At 43.3% G+C, this 16,929-nt stretch overlaps 1 protein-coding gene across 3 annotated transcripts in view; it reads left to right on the forward strand.

Annotated features, from left to right (window-relative positions):
- EFR3B (EFR3 homolog B) overlaps positions 1-16,929 on the forward strand; it is a 361,102-nt gene that overhangs the window by 203,291 nt on the left and 140,882 nt on the right. The gene's annotated exons all lie outside the window — the stretch shown is intronic.

The raw sequence follows: 16,929 nt of genomic DNA on the forward strand, positions 1-16,929 counted from the left end.
CGCCCTTCCAGAACTGTAGCTGTCTTTTGGCTATAGCACGGGTGGGAAGGGGTTAAAGAGTATTTATAGACACATTTTTTTCAAGTTTTGGATGGAGTAGGGAAGGATTACAGCCCCTGTTAAGTTTTACTACTGTCCTAGACTTGATTAGCGAGATTTCCCCTCACTTCCTCTTCTAGTGACACAGTTTTAACAGACAGAAATGAAGGGGCTGGCAAGGTTCTGTACATAGCTACCTGAAAACATCAGAGCACCCTGCCTCAGTACTCCTCTCAATTCAAGCAAGCAGTGGGAGAAGCTTTGCAAATATCAAAATGCCTTGATGGGTGGGCGTCAGTCTGGAGGAGCGGCAGTTCCTAAGCAAGTTGCATTTGCACGCAGACTGCCCTCGATGATGCCCACCCCTGATGATGAGCCTCCATGTTTGCAAGAACTGAAATCCAATAAAGGGACGTGCCAGGGACTGTCAGAAAAGGGCTAAGATGGCTTCCATCCAGGAATTGAGGCAGGCTCTCTCTGACTAGCTGCAGCTTCTAATGTACATTGTGAGAAGCTCACAGTGTGCAGTGAAATCAGGGTAAGCCGTTTCAGTCCAAAAGAGGAGCTGGTACAACTGTGCAAGGGTGGAAGTCAGATTTAACTTTGGAACCCATTGGTACAAAGGGACCTTCAGGTTCAGATCTGATGGTACTGTCCCTTTTTAGAGGCTCAACAAAGGAAAGGAAGACAGATACCAAAGAAGTGGAGGGGGAGACGTTTAAAATGTAGTCTTTAAACTACAAATTTTCTCCCAGATGCCAGCACACAGAAATTAAGTGAGTAAGCCACGTGACTAATTGTGTATAATTACAGTTAAAAGCTTTCCGCTGCTGCCATCAATTACAAGACTTTTCAAATTTCAGTTCTGGGCTGGAAGTCGGAGTTTTGTCTCTCTGCAATTATTACCCTTTCAGCTGAACAAGTGAGATGCTGGTGAACTAATCTATCATCTGCATAGTGGTTATCCTGTCCCCTCCAGAGAATGGCTGGTTGTGCAGTCGACATTTAAATTTTGTGATATCCCATGGAGCAGATTTAAAGCCAAAGCTAAAATCTCAAAATATAGCGCTTCACTTTAGAGTTCATAAATAGTCCTGTATGTTGCATCACCCTACGTTCACACCTATGCACTTTTTGGTGCGTTGTACATTTTGCAGAAATGCAATAAGTCCATTTAACATGGTTTCCTATGGTACATGTTCACATCTATGCGTTTTTCAGTCTGTGAATTTTTGAAAAGGGTCGGTGACATTTTTTCCCTTTTAATAAACACACTGTATATAGCTGGTTGGTAAGGAGCAGGCTGGGAAGCTGTCCGCCGCATCCTTAACAACCAATGAGTCATCAGCTGTCAGCGGGGTTTTCCGCTGACAGCTGAATGTAAAAAAAAAAAAAAGTTGCCGGTAAAATAAATAGTGAAAAAAAATAAGGGAAACCCCATGCCAAAAAAAAAAAAATGGCGTGCTCCCCACCGAATCCATACCATACAGTTTTCAAAAAATGCAGCCCGGCAGGTCAGGAAAGGGGACAAGCAGCAAGCGCCCTTCCCCCCTAAACCATACTAGGCCGCCATGGGGGGGGGGGGGGGGGTACTTTGGGGTGGGGTGCCATTTTTTTTTTTTAATTTTGGCGTGGGGTTCCCCTCCAAAGCCAATACAGACCCAAAGGACCTGGTATGGCCTTGGGGGGGGGGGGGGGGGGGCCACACCATTTTTTTCATGATTTTTTTTTTGCCAGCAATTCTTCTTTTTTTTACATTTAGCTGTCAGTTGGGAACCCCGCTGACAGCTGATGACTCATTGGTTGATAAGGATGCGGCAGCCAGCTTCCCAGCCCGCCCCTTAGCAACCAGCTATATACAGTGTGTTTAAGGAGATTAAAACGCACCTGAAAAATGCATTAACTGCAACTGCATAGATGTGAACCTAGATTTAATCCAACGATTGTTTGCATCAATTTAACCTTCACCACAGTGTCACGTTGTCAGAGTATCCAGTAAGAAACCAGATGTGATAATCACCAGCATTCATCTGAAATGAACACTCACTGGACCATATACCCCTACATTAGAAAGAGGTCAGAATGTGCTTGAGATATACATTTAGAGCCGCTGGTACCCAGTACCCTAGTATAGGTAAGTGTGCAACACCCCCCTAGATCCATGATAGGTAATTACTTCCAAGAGACAAGCCCACAAAGGCAAACAGCAAGTGTCAATCACACCTTCAGCCCCCGTTTACACCGGTGCAACTTGTCATGCAATTTAACAGTTCCAAATCCCATGACAAGTCGCACCCCATTGCCTGCAATGGAACCGTTTCTGGGCCCTGTTTACCTCCCGCTATACATCTGACATCTGACTCTTGCAAGTCTTAAAGCACCATGCCCTGCTGTTCTTGCAGTCAATTTGACTAGGGAAAACTCCTGGACTTTTTTTTTTTTTAGTTGTTCTGGTCTAAACCCACCTCCCCAATGTTAGAAGATAACCTAATCTCCCTGATGAAGATTGCGATTCCTATAATTGGGGCTCTTTTTGTCAGGTTCATCATTGAGGAAATTCCTTGTATATAGTCATGCTTGCCTTAAAGTGGTGTTCCGGCTGAAATGATACTTTTTAAATAAAAATACCCCTATAATACACAAGCTTAATGTATTCTAGTAAAGTTAGTCTGTAAACTAAGGTCTGTTTTGTTAGTTTATAGCAGTAGTTTGTTATTTTATAAATTTACAGCAGGCTGTGGCCATCTTAAGTGTGGGCATCTGAAGCCAGACTGTATTTCTTCCTGGATCTCATCCTTGCAGATCTCGCACATGCTCAGTGCAGCACAAGCAGTGTAATAGGTTTCAGGTCAGGTTTCCATAGCAACGGCAGTTTCAGAGGAAGTTTCCACCCCTTCCCAGAAGGCATTGCAAACAGGAAATGATGCGATGGGCCGCGGCCAGGGAGGAGGAAGTGAAAAATTAATACAGCAGATATACAGTAGGTGCTGAGAAAAAAAATATCCAATTTGTTTACAGTGCACAGTTTAGTGAGGGATGCTGAAGAGTTGTAAAAGTGGGTGGAACTTCACTTTAATTAGGGTTACCACTGTTCTTGTGTCACACTGGGGGTTGTAATGTTACCAGAGTTCATATTTTAAGCCATATGTTGGTTTTATTCTTTGTAATAATACAATTTCAATGAATTTCACAATACTTTTTGATTCACTATTTTCTGCAGAAAACCCCCTGGGGGAATTGAATTCCTTTCTTGCATGTTCTTTGGGGTGAGCAGCATCTGTTTACCTCTATGTGGGCTTTCATTTTAAAACATGTCAAATCACTTGCCGACCGACTCCTGTACATATACGTCGGCAGTTTAAAGATGGATATCTCGGTAACGGCAGCAGCTGCTGCCACAACTGAGGTATCCATCTTTTGAGCCGGCAGTTCTGTTTATGATAATGGTGGTCTCTGCGGCAGATTCGCAGCGAGATCACCGTTATCGGCGGCGGGAGAGGGGCCATCGCTCTCCCGCGCCTTCCGCTGCTTACCGGAGCCGTCGGCAGCAGCGGAGGCGATCGGAACCTGTCCGTGGCTGGGTATGGAGACGAGTGAGGGGAAGATGGCCCCCACCCATCTCCATACTATAGCAGGGCGAAAGTGACGTCAAAACGTCACTTCCACCCATACGTCTTAAAGGAACATTTTTCTTTAGTCATTTTTTTCAAATGACATTTTTTTTTTTCTATTGCATTTAAGACCAAATATGAGATCTGAGGGCTTTTTGACCCCAGATCTCATATTTAAGAGGACCTGTCATGCTTTTTTCCTATTACAAGGAATGTTTACATTCCTTGTAATAGGAATAAACGTGACACTATTTATTTTTTTAAACACAGTGAAAAAATAAATAAAATCAAGTAAAAAAAAAAAAAAAAAAAAAAAAAAATGTTAAAGCGCCCCCTCACCGCAATCGTTAGAGCGAGAGCAATAATTCTAGCTCTAGACCTCCTCTGTAACTTAAAACTGCAACCTGTAGAATTTTTTAAACGTCGCCTATGGTGATTTTTAAGGGTAAAAGTTTGACGCCATTTCACAAGTGGGCGTAACCTTATCTTTCACGACATAAAAAAAAAAATTTGGGCTAACTTTACTGTTGTCTTATTTTTTTATTCAAAAAAGTGATTTTTTTCCAAAAGAAGTGCACTTGTAATGCCCTGTACACACGGTCGGACATTGATCGGACATTCCCACACCAAAATCCTAGGATTTTTTCCGACGGATGTTGGCTCAAACTTGCCTTGCATACACACGGTCACACAAAGTTGTCGGAAAATCCGATCGTTCTGAACGCGGTGACGTAAAACACGTACGTCGGGACTATAAACGGGGCAGTAGCCAATAGCTTTCATCTCTTTATTCTGAGCATGCGTGGCACTTTGTGCGTCGGATTTGTGTACACACGATCAGAAATTCCGACAACGGATTTTGTTGTCGGAAAATTTTATAGCCTGCTCTCAAACATTGTGTGTCGGAAATTCCAATGGAAAATGTGTGATGGAGCCTACACACGGTCGGAATTTCCGACAACAAGGTCCTATCACACATTTTCCGTCGGAAAATCCGACCGTGTGTACGGGGCATAAAACCGCTGCGCAAATACGGTGTGACAAAAAGTATTGCAATGACCGCCGTTTTATTCTCTTGGGTGTTAGAAAAAAATGCATAATGTTTGGGGGTTCTAAGTAATTTTCTAGGAAAAAAACTTGTTTTTAACTTGTGATCACTGAGTCTGAAAAGGAGGCCTGGTCTTTAAGTGGTTAAAAACTGCATTTGAACCAATGGTTTCATCCTATTCTCCTTTTTCTCTCTTTTTTACCACTTTCCCTTTTTGTTTCTCACTGTTTTTTTCTCATCTCTCCATGTCCTTACACTTAAATAGAAAAAAAACACTTTGGAGTATCTCAATTCTTACTCTTCAAATACCATGAGCAGTACATATCATGCATGCTTTTTCTTTATACCTCTTTTTAAATACCATGGGATAGGCTTGTTACTTCTCTAATACTTGGATTGGTATTTACTTACCGACTATTATGACTATCATTGACATGTTCTACTTGTTATACATTACATGTATTTCATGACATTATTATTCTGAATAATGGTATACATGGGCAGCACCATGGTTAGCACTTCCACCTACAGTAGCAACACTAGGGTTGCCGGTTCAAATCCCAACCATGGCACTACCTGTCTGGAGTTTGCATGTTCTTCCAGTGCCTGTGTGGGTTTCCTCCCACACTCCAAAGACATGTTGGTAGGCTAATTGGCACCGGTCTACATTGGCCCTAGTATGTATATTATTGAATGTGAGTTAGGGGCCTTAGATTATAAGCTCCTTGTGGGCAGGGACTGATGTGAATTTACAATATACACTATATCATACCAACATTTTGAGATGGGAATGAGGGACACCTATCAGCAAAAGTATGCAGGCATAGGGCACACCCCTTGCCACACCCCCCTTAAAGGAGAATTGTACAAAAAAACAAGATTGATTAAACCCACAAGTGCTTTTTTTTTAGGAGACTGTGAGCGAGGCCTTCTCGTCCAACATCAGTGCCTGACCTCACAAATGCGCTTCTGGAAGAATGGTCAAACATTCCCATAGACACACTTCTATGTCAATAAGAGAAAAGGATAAACAATGATTTCCTTTGGTGGTATTGTCTTTATTTTCTATGCAATCTATAGACAAATGTAAAAAAAAAAAAATCTTATTTGATCAGTGTTAGTTTTAAAAAAAAGTTAGTGCCACTGTAGATAAAAAGCATACATTTTAATCTAAAATTTGTCCTGTGTTTAATGACAATACAATTCCAATTCTGGTACAAGATGTTGCTAAGCTAAATAGAAATTAAAGATTTTTTTTTTAAATGGGAAACTAAAAAATAATGAACAAGACAAATTAAAATGAAAATAACTCAGATACTCAGTTTAGAGGACCCGTTTACATTTTCTTTGCTTTATATTGTACATTAAAGAGGAGCTCCAGTCTCCCTCCCAAAAAATGTAAAAGTCAGCAGATACAAATACTGTAGCTGCTGACTTTTAATATAAGGACACTTACCTGTCCGGGGATCCAGCGATGTCCTCACCCGAGCCGATTCTTTAATTGGCTTTGGGTGCAAGTGTCGGCATCTTCACTAAGGTTAACCGTCAATGAAACTTTGCGGCTTCACAATCAGCTTCCAGTTGCGCATGCACGAGCAGCGCTGCACATTTTGATTGGTCCTGTAGTCTTCTGGGACCTGTGATGTGTCTGCAGGGAAAGGAGGGGAGGGCCGAAGTTTCACTCAGATTGCTGTGGATATTGGGTACCCACTCACCCACCCCCCAAAAAATAATGTGCCAAATGTAGAAAAGGAGGGCGGAGGAGGGGGAAGAGCGGAACTTCCCCTTCTGGGTGAAGTTCCTCTTTAACATGCGTTGCATTAAGGCAGCCCTAGGTGCCGAAATTAGGCAATGCACTACAGCGCACCACCATGTGTTGCGGCATGCTACAATGCACATGGGTTGGGTTGCCATTCAAAATGAATAACAAGATGATGCTGTGGTGCCATTTATGATGTAAAATAGCATGTTAGTATGTATGTGAATAGAATAGATAGAATCTAATTGGATAGATAGAATAGAATCCCTTCCATTGGAAAGTCAACATTCGGCTAAAGAAGTGTAAACGGATAGCAGCCAGGACTCAGCTTAAAGGACCAGTGCTGCCATCAACATAAGCCTTACATCAGTGGTAAAATATATATAGAGCTTCTGAACAGTGTTTGCAAACACTGTTCATAAACTCCATGTTTACACAGCCTCTGCTGTTATAGTGAGCAAGCAGCAGTGGAGGGAGGAACAGGGTTCCCTCCATAAAGAGGACCCGCCAATGCCTATTACTGTCACATGAGATGTTTACATTCATTATAGACCCCAGATCTCTCCATAAAGAGGACCTATCTCTGTCTATTACTGTCACAAGGATGTTTACATTCATTATAGACCCCAGATCTCTCCATAAAGAGGACCTATCTCTGTCTATTAATGTCACAAAGATGTTTACATTCATTATAGACCCCAGATGCCTCCATAAAGAGGACCTGTCACTGCCTATTACTGTCACATGGGATGTTTACAGTCATTAAAGACCCCAGCTCTCTCCAAAAGAGGACCTGTCACTATTACTGTCACATGGGATGTTTGCATTCATTATAGACCCCAGATCTCTCCATAAAGAGGACCTATCTCTGTCTATTAGTGTCATATGGAATATTTACATTTATTATAGACCCCAGATCTCTCCATGAAGAGGATACTTGCTATGTGTACATTGGTAAAGTTGTTTTTGGACATATGTAGCAGGCCTAAGGTCAGCATCCCTTTAAAAACATAGCAAGTACCAAAAAAAAAAAAACCCTGATCTGCCAGAAATCCAGTGGGCTCCTAACTTCCCATAGTGAGCAGACTCTGCTGCAATGAACTGCCAAACAGTGTTGATAGCCCTGCCAGAGTTCTCCTCTCCTGGACTAAAGAACAGCTCCTCCTTATATTATAGGGATGAAGATATGGGGAGGTTTTCTGTAGTCCTGCAGTTAAGACCTGAGCAGGGCTGGCAAAACTGCTTGGCATTTTAGTGCAACAGAGGTTAAGACCCCTTTCACACCAAGGCGTTTTTGCAGCATTTTAGCACTAAAAATAACGCTATTAAAATGCTCATAAAACACTCCCCATGCATCTCAATGGACCCTTTCACACTGAGGCGTTGCGCTGGCGGGGCGTTGAGAAAAGTTCTGCAAGCAGCATCTTTGGAGCAGCTTTTGGGCATTGAAAAAAGCGCTTCACAAACGCCCCTCTCCATTGAAATGAATTCAAAACGCTGTAAAAACACCTGAATAGCGCCTATAATCCGCCCTGAGCTGTAGAAAATTCACATGATCTCACAAAAAGCTAAACATGCAAGCAGAAAAGAGAGCATCTACAACAACAGGACTGAACTTGTGGGAAGGTCAGAATGATTAAACAGACCATCAAGGTGCCAAAAAAAAAAAAATTAGACCCCTTTCATACCGAGCCGCCTATAGCGTCGGCGGTAAAATGCCGCTATTTTTAGCAGCGTTTTACCGTCGGATTTGCGTCGCATTTCGTCCGCTAGTGGGGCGCTTTTACCCCCCGCTAGCGGCCGACAAAAGGTTAAAACCGCCCGCAATGCGTCGCAATAGCGGCGTTTTACCGGCGGTATCCCAGCGTTGCCCCATTGATTTCAATGGGGAGCAGCGGTGGAGGAGCAGTAAACCGCTCCAAAGAAGCTGCTGGCAGGACTTTTCCTGACGTCCTAGGGCTTTCACACTGGATTGAATGGAGCAGCTATTTGAGGGCGGATTGCAGACGCTATTTTTAACGCTATAGCACCTGCAAAACGCCCTCGGTGTGAAAGGGGTCTTAAAGTGCCAAAAAAAAAAGAATTAATCCCAGAAAAATTAAGATTTGAAGTAAAACAAGACACTGCTTGTTTTACATGATATCACAAAGAATAAACATGCAAGCAGAAAGATAGCATCAATAACACATGCTTTAATAACGCTTGAAAAACGCTGTTAAAACGCCTGCAGCGTTGCGTTAATTTTACCGCTAACGCCCCTAAAGCACTGTAAAAACGCGCTAATAACGATAAGGCGTCAATAACGTTTAGGGCGTTTTTGAAGCGCCTTGGTGTGAAAGGGGTCTTAGCGTTAGGGGCTCGCTGGATTGTCATAGCTGCCATTTCTTTCAAAATCCTGTGGGGATCCTCTTTGGCCATTGGGCAGCCATGGATGTACACAGGAGTTACATTGTCCCCGGCCCATTGATAGAGGTAATACCGCATGTGGCCAGAGATGGGGGGGGCGCCAGAGAGCCTCAGCTCCGAAGTGTTCCAAGTGTCACCGGCGCCCCCGCACCTCTGGCGGCCAAATGCGGTAGCCGAGAGTGTACACTGCACAGTGCATGCCCAAAGCTTTTTTTTTTTGGCAGAAGGGACTTAGTGCTTAGTGCTCTGTTTTTTTTTTTTATGCTTTTAAAGCTTAGTTCTGCTTTTAAAAGGATAAATCATGGAGAACTGTGTATATAATGAAGAGATGTGCTAAATGTGTGTTTTTATTTTGTCATACACTTTCAGAACACCTGACCTACTGGAGATGTCAGGGATGTCTAGCAAATGGCAAAGCTGTCTTCTTGTGAATTTTGGATAACGATATTAAAGGGCTGACTGTCCCTGGGGGGCCTATACAGCCTAGGATGTGACAGGAGTAATATTCGGGCAGTTATATATATATTTATTGGTGTTTGTCCTCTTCTACTGAGATCATTTACACAGGATCATATAAAGGTCAGGAGCTGATTATGAGCGTTCTACGGGGGGGGGGTTGGGTGTAGATGCCACATATCGCAGCACCTGTCACCAGCGCTCCGCTACCTGTGATGAGTACCAGCTCACAATTCTCCCAGACATTTCCTATCAGGACATTGGTAATGAGTGCAGGAAAATGTGACAAGAGGGTTACTGCAGAATGATTAGCACCTTTATGTAATGCTATTTTGTATGGATGCATACGAAACAGAGAATATCTGCTGAGAGTGTCACCCAAGAGCCAGAATACACCTAATATAAAAGAGAGATGTATTTAGTGTGTGTATAGATGGAGCATGTGACACGGCAAGACAATGCAATTCAATGTCTGTCTATCTACAGTGCCTTGAAAAAGTATTCATACCCCTTGAAATTTTCAACATTTTGTCATGTTACAACCAAAAACGTGAATATATTTTATTGGGGTTTTATGTGATAGACCAACACAAAGTGGCACATAATTGTGAAGTGGAAGGAAAATCAAAAATGGTTTTCAAAATTGTTTACAAATAAATATGTAAAAAGTGTGGCGTGCATTTGTATTCAGCCCCATTTACTCTGATACCCCAAACTAAAATCTAGTAGAACCAATTGCCCCCAGAAGTCAATTAGTAAATAGAGTCCACCTGTGTGTAATTTAATCTCAGTATAAGTACAGCTGTTCTCTGAAGCCCTCAGAAGTTTGTTAGAGAACCTTAATGAACAAGCAGCATCATGAAGGCCAAGGAACACACCAGACAGGTCAGGAATAAAGTTGTGGAGAAGTGTAAAGCAGGGTTAGGTTATAAAAAAATATCCCAAGCTTTGGACATCTCACAGAGCACTGTTCAATCCACCATCCGAAAATGGAAAGAGTATGGCACAACTGCAAACCTACCAAGACATGGCCGGGCAAGGAGAGCATTGATACACAAACTCATTTGCAAGATCTATTTCCATACTTAGCGTATTTATCGGCATATAACACGCACTTTTTTCCCCTGAAAATCAGGGGAAAATCGTGGGTGCGTGTTATAGGCCGATCCCCGCCGATTTTGTGTGATTGGAGCGATCGCGGCAATTGCCGTGATCGCCGCCGACATACACAGCCGTGGGTAGATTCAAATATGGCACCGAGACTGCAGGGATTCGTCAGAGCCGAGATACACATACCCGAGTGTTCTCGGCTTTTTTCGGCGACGCCGTCACGCCCAGTCCCGCCCTTGGACCTGTGTTATGTCCATCATAGGGCGGGACTGGGCGTGACTGTGAGCGGCGCCGAAAAAAGCCGAGAACACTCGGGTATGTGTATCTCGGCTCCGACGAATCCCTGCAGTCTCGGCGCCATGTTTGAATCTACACACGGCTGTGTATGTCGGCGACGAGTGCACAGAGCTGCACTGACATGGCTGGACTGGGGCAAAGCTGCACAGGCAAACCTACACTGACAAAGCTGCACTAACAAAGCTGCACTGGGGCAAAGCTGCACTGACAAGGCTGCACTGACAAGGCTGCACTGACAAGGCTGCACTGACAAAGCTGCACTGACAAGGCTGCACTGGGGCAAGGCTGCACTGATACTGAAAAGGCTGCAGATGGACAGATAAGGCTGCATTGATGGGCATTTTAATGTAAGTTTTTTTTCCTTAAAATTCCCTCCTAAACTTGGGGTGCGTGTTATATGCCGATAAATACGGTATATATATATTATACAATATCTATATAACATCATTTAATTTTCACATATATACATTTATATGTTTTTTTGATTAGTTTTTTTTACCCACACACACATTTTCTATCTTCTATCTAATTCTCTTTTGCTGTTGCTTATATACCATCAACATGGGAGTTTCTATTATCAAGCCCATTTGTCTGTCAGCAGGTGCCGAGATCTCATACAACTGGCTTCCAGCTGTGATGAATTACACAGATAATTATGTGATCACATGGCCACCCAATATAAGCTTTATATATGTTCTTTATTCCCATGTATGCCAGCTATGAGTAAGCACTTGTTGTGAGTGCGAAACGCGTCAGCTGATCCCTGTACACTTCTGCCGTAGTGTTTTGTATATCTCCATGATCCAGCTTTTTTATCAATAAAGGCACTTATCAGACCGGTGTGCGGCTTCCAGATCTCTCCGTTCGTCCAAGGAGAGCATTAATCAGAGAAGCAGCCAAGAGGCCCATGGTAACTCTGCAGGAGCTGCAGAGATCCACAGCTCAGGTGGGAGAATCTGTCCACAGGACAACTATTAGTCGTGCTCTCCACAAATCTGGCCTTTATGGAAGAGTGACAAGAAGAAAGACATTGTTGAAAGAAAGCCATAAGAAGTCCCATTTGCAGTCTGTGAGAAGCCATGTGGGGGACACAGCAAACATGTGGAAGAAGGTGCTCTGATCAGATGAGGCCAACATTGAACTTTGTGACCTAAAAGCAAAATGCTATGTGTGGTAGAAAGCTAACACTGCCCATCAGCCTGAACACACCATCCCCACCATGAAACATGGTGGTGGCAGCATCCTGTTGTTGGGATGCTTTTCTTCAGCAGGGACAAGAAAGCTGGTCAGAGTTGATGGGAAGATGGATGTAGCCAAATACAGGGCAATCTTAGAAGAAAACTTGTTAAGAGTCTGCAAAAGACTTGAGACGGTTCACCTTCCAGCAGGACAACGACCCTAAACATACAGCCAGAGCTACAATGGAATGGTTTAGATCAAAGCATATTCATGTGTTAGAATGACCCAGTCAAAGTCCAGACCTAAATCCAATTGAGAATCTGTGGCAAGACTTGAAAATTGCTGTTCACAGACGCTCTCCATCCAATCTGACAGAGCTTGACCTATTTTGCAAAGAAGAATGGGCAAAAATGTCACTCTCTAGATGTGCAAAGCTGGTAGAGATATCCCCAAAAAGACTTGCAGCTGTAATTGCAGTGAAAGGCGGTTCTACAAAGTGACTCAGGGGGGCTGAATACAAATGTACCCCACACTTTTCACAGGTATTTATTTGTATAAAATGTTGAAAACCATTTATCATTTTCCCTCCACTTCACAATTATGTGCCACTTTGTGTTGGTCTATCACAAAAAAAATCCAAATTAAATACATTTATGTTTATGGTTGTAACATGACAAATGTGGAAAATTTTAAGGGGTATAAATAATTTTTCAAGGCACTGTATCTATCTTCTTCACTCTCTTTCTTCTACTTTCATTTTCTCCCCTCTCTCATTATTTCTCTCTTCCTTTTTTACTTCTCTATCCCCTTTCTCTCCCATTTCTTCATTCTCCATCTTCCTTTATTCTACTTCCTTCATTCGCTCTCCCCTCACTCTCTCTTCTTCATTCGCTCTCTCCTCTTGCTCTCTCACTTCTTCATTCTCTCTCTTCCTTCACTCTACTGCCTTCATTCTGTCTTTCTGCATTCCCTCCTTCATTTTCTATCCCCTCGCTCTCCCTTTTTCATTCTCTCTATCCTCTTGCTCTCTCACTTCTTCATTCTCTCTCTTCTCTCACTCTCCCTTCTTCATTCTTTCCCCTCCTTCATTTTCTCTCTTCCCTCGCTCATTTCCTTTTTCATTCTTTCTCTTCCCTCACTCTCCCTCATTCAGTCTCTCTCCTCTTTCTCTTCCTCTTTAATTCTCTTCTTCTTTTATTCTCTCTCCCCTCACTATCCCTCCTTCATTCTCTCTCCCCTCACTATCCCTCCTTCATTCTCTCTCACCTCACTATCCCTCCTTCATTCTCTCTCCCCTCACTATCCTTCCTTCATTCTCTCTCCCCTTACTATCCTTCCTTCATTCTCTCTCCCCTCACTATCCCTCCTTCATTCTCTCTCCCCTCACTATCCTTCCTTCATTCTCTCTCCCCTCACTATCCCTCCTTCATTCTTCTCTCCCCTTACTATCCCTTCTTCTTTCTCTCTCTCCTTTAGCTCTCTCACTTCTTCATTTTCTCTCTCCTTTCACTCTTCTTCCTCCATTCTTTCTCCCTCCTTTATTCTCTCTCTTCCCTCACTTTCGTCCTTCATTCTTTCTCTTCTCTCACTCTACCTCCTTCATTCTCTCTCACTTGTTCATTCTCTCTCTCCCTCTTTTATTCTCCCTCTTCCTTTACTTTTCCTCTTTCATTCGCTCTCACCACACTCTCCCTTCTTCATTCTCTCTCTCTTCTCTTGCTCTCTCACTTCCTTGTTTTCTCTCTCCTCTCTCCTTAATTCTTTCTCCCTTCTTCATTCTTTCTCACTTGTTCATTCTCTCTCTCTCTTTTTTATTCTTTCTCTCCCCACACTCTTCCTCCTTTATTCTCTCTCTCCTTACTCTCCCTCCTTCATTCTCTCACACTTGTTAATTCTCCCATTCTTCCTCCTTTATTCTCCCTCCCCTCACTCTTCCTCCTTAATTCTCCTTACCTCGTTCTCCTACTTCTTCATTTTCTTTCCACCCTTACTATCCTTTCTTCATTCTTTCATTCCTTCTTCCATCACTTTAGCTCCTTCATTCTTTCTCCCCCACACCTTCAAACTCTCTGTGATCATCATTTTTCTCTCCCACTTCATTCTCTCTCTTGCCTTACTCTTTCACCTTTATTCTCTCTCCCCTGACTCCTCCCCCTTCATTCTCTCTCCCCTGCATTCTCCCCCCCCCATTCTCTCTCCCCATCATCCCCCCCCCCCCATATTCCCTCTCTCCCACCTTCATTCTTTCTCTCCTTTATTCTCTGTCTTCCCCTCCTTTTTACCTTTCCCCTCTCTCTCTTTCTCTCTCTCCCCTTCATTCTCTCCCCCCCCCCATTCTCTCTCCCCTTCACCCCCCCCTTTATTCCCTCTCTCCCCCCTTCATTCTTTCTCTCCTTTATTCTCTGTCTTCCCCTCCTTCTTACCTTTCCCCTCTCTCTCTTTCTCTCTCTCCCCTTCATTCTCTCTCCCCCCCCCCCCCCATTTTCTCTCCCCTTCACCCCCCCTTTATTCCCTCTCTCCTCCCTTCATTCTTTCTCTCCTTTATTCTCTGTCTTCCCCTCCTTCTTACCTTTCCCCTCTCTCTCTCTCTTACTCCTTCATTCTTTCTTTCCTCTCGCCTTTCCTCACTCTCTCTGCCTCTGCACCTGGAACATGCACATAAATTCTCTCCTGTATTCTATTAAATGTGCAGTGGATGGTGCTGGAGAAGTAGCAGCACAGATAATGAAGCTCTAATGGGCGCTCCTATCTTGTCTGTACCATTTACTCAGCCTATCGGTATAAATCCTCCTAAAACTGGCCTCAAATGAGACACATAAATACATTTGATTTATACTGAGGGCAGAGTACTGTTTTATTTCCACACTGCTGGCCAATTTAGAGTTCAGTATAGCCCGTGTTCTTCAGTGGATAAAGCTTCTTCCGTCTTCGGGAGAATTTATAATGGAATCCACATGGGACAGGACAAGCTATTTGTTCTTATAGAATGAAGAGCCTTCAGCATGAACAATACTCAAAAGAATGAATAGCGTGCAATAGTACTGAACCCACAACAACAGGACCGAACCCACAATAACAGTACCAAACACACAACAACAGGACCGAACCCACAACAGCAGGACCGAACCCACAACAGCAGTATCGAACTCCCAACAATAGTACCAAACACACAACAACAGTATCGAACACACAACAACAGTACCGAACACACAACAGCAGTACCGAACACACAACAGCAGTACCGAACACACAACAGCAGTACCGAACACACAACAGCAGTACAGAACTCCCAACAGCAGTACAGAACTCCCAACAGCAGTACAGAACTCCCAACAACAGTACCGAACTCCCAACAACAGTACCGAACTCCCAACAACAGTACCGAACTCCCAACAACAGTACCGAACTCCCAACAACAGTACCGAACTCCCAACAACAGTACCGAACTCCCAACAACAGTACCGAACTCCCAACAACAGTACCGAACTCCCAACAACAGTACCGAACTCCCAACAACAGTAACGATCTCCCAACAACAGTAACGATCTCCCAACAACAGTAACAAACTCCCAACAACAGTACTGAACACACAACAGTACTAAACAAACAACAAAAGTACTAAACACACAACAGCAGTACTAAACACACAACAGCAGTACTAAACACACAACAGTACTAAACACACAACAGTACTGAACACACAACAGTACTGAACACACAACAGTACTAAACACACAACAACAGTACTGAACACACAACAGCAGTACTGAACCTACAACAGAACCGAACCCACAACAACAGTACTGATCACACAACAGCAGTACTGAACTCTCAACAGCAGTACTGAACTCCCAACAACAGTACTGAACTCCCAACAACAGTACTGAACACACAAAAACAGGACTGAACCCACAGCAACAGGACCGAACCCACAACAACAGGACCGAACATACAACAGCAGTACCGAACTCCCAACAAAAGTACCGAACCCACAATAACAGTAACGAACCCACAATAACAGTACCGAACCCACAATAACAGTACCGAGCCCACAATAACAGTACCGAACCCACAATAACATTACAGAACCCACAATAACAGTACTGAACCCACAGCAACAGTACTGAACAGACCAAAAAACGTTGCTTTTATTATGATTGGACAAGCAGGTGTGAAGGTGCAGCTGTGAGTCTCAAAAAGAATTAAAATTGATACGATACGTTCTCCAAATAATTGTCACCTCTGGGTGCTTCCATGCCAGCTTTGGTCCCCAGTATAGTGCACAGGGACCCCTGAAACTTGGGGTGCTTTGTATTAGAAGTATCTGTGAACACTGGTCCTGGCCAGACCCCTTCTGCCTCCTGCACCATCTCATATAATAAAAAGTTTCACCAATCAGTAGTAATGCTTTAAAGCAAGTTTCAGTTTATGTGGTTTCTGGAACCTGTGGGTTCACTTTATTAAGGGTTTCTGGGGCCCGTGGGTTCACTTTATTAACCACTTGCCTACTGGGCACTTTCACCCCCTTCCTGCTAAGGCCCATTTTCCGCTTTCAGTGTTGTCACACTATGACAATTGCGCAGTCATGCAGCACTGTACCCATATGAAATAGTTTTTTTTTTTTTTTTTTTTTTTTTTAGAGCTTTCTTTTGGTGGTTTTTAATCACCACTGTTGGTTTTTTTTGTTTTTTTTGCTTTGTTTTGCTAAACGAATGAAAAAAGACTCAAAATTTGGGAAAATATTTTTTTTTCATAGTTTGTTATAACATTTTGCAAACAGGCAATTTTTCTACTTCACTTATGTGTGTTGAGGCTACACTGATCGACACTGATGGGCTGCACTGATGGCCACTGATAGGTGACACTGATGGGCACTGATAGGTGGCACTGATGAGGCTGCACTGATCGGCACTGGTAGGCGGCACTGATGAGGAGGCTCTGATTGGTAGCACTGATGGGCACTAATTGGCAACACTAGTAGGCACTGTTGGGACTGCACTGATAATCAGAACACTAATAATCAG

This window comes from Aquarana catesbeiana, linkage group LG04 (genome assembly GCF_042186555.1).
Source record: "Aquarana catesbeiana isolate 2022-GZ linkage group LG04, ASM4218655v1, whole genome shotgun sequence".
NCBI classification, from domain to species: domain Eukaryota; kingdom Metazoa; phylum Chordata; class Amphibia; order Anura; family Ranidae; genus Aquarana; species Aquarana catesbeiana.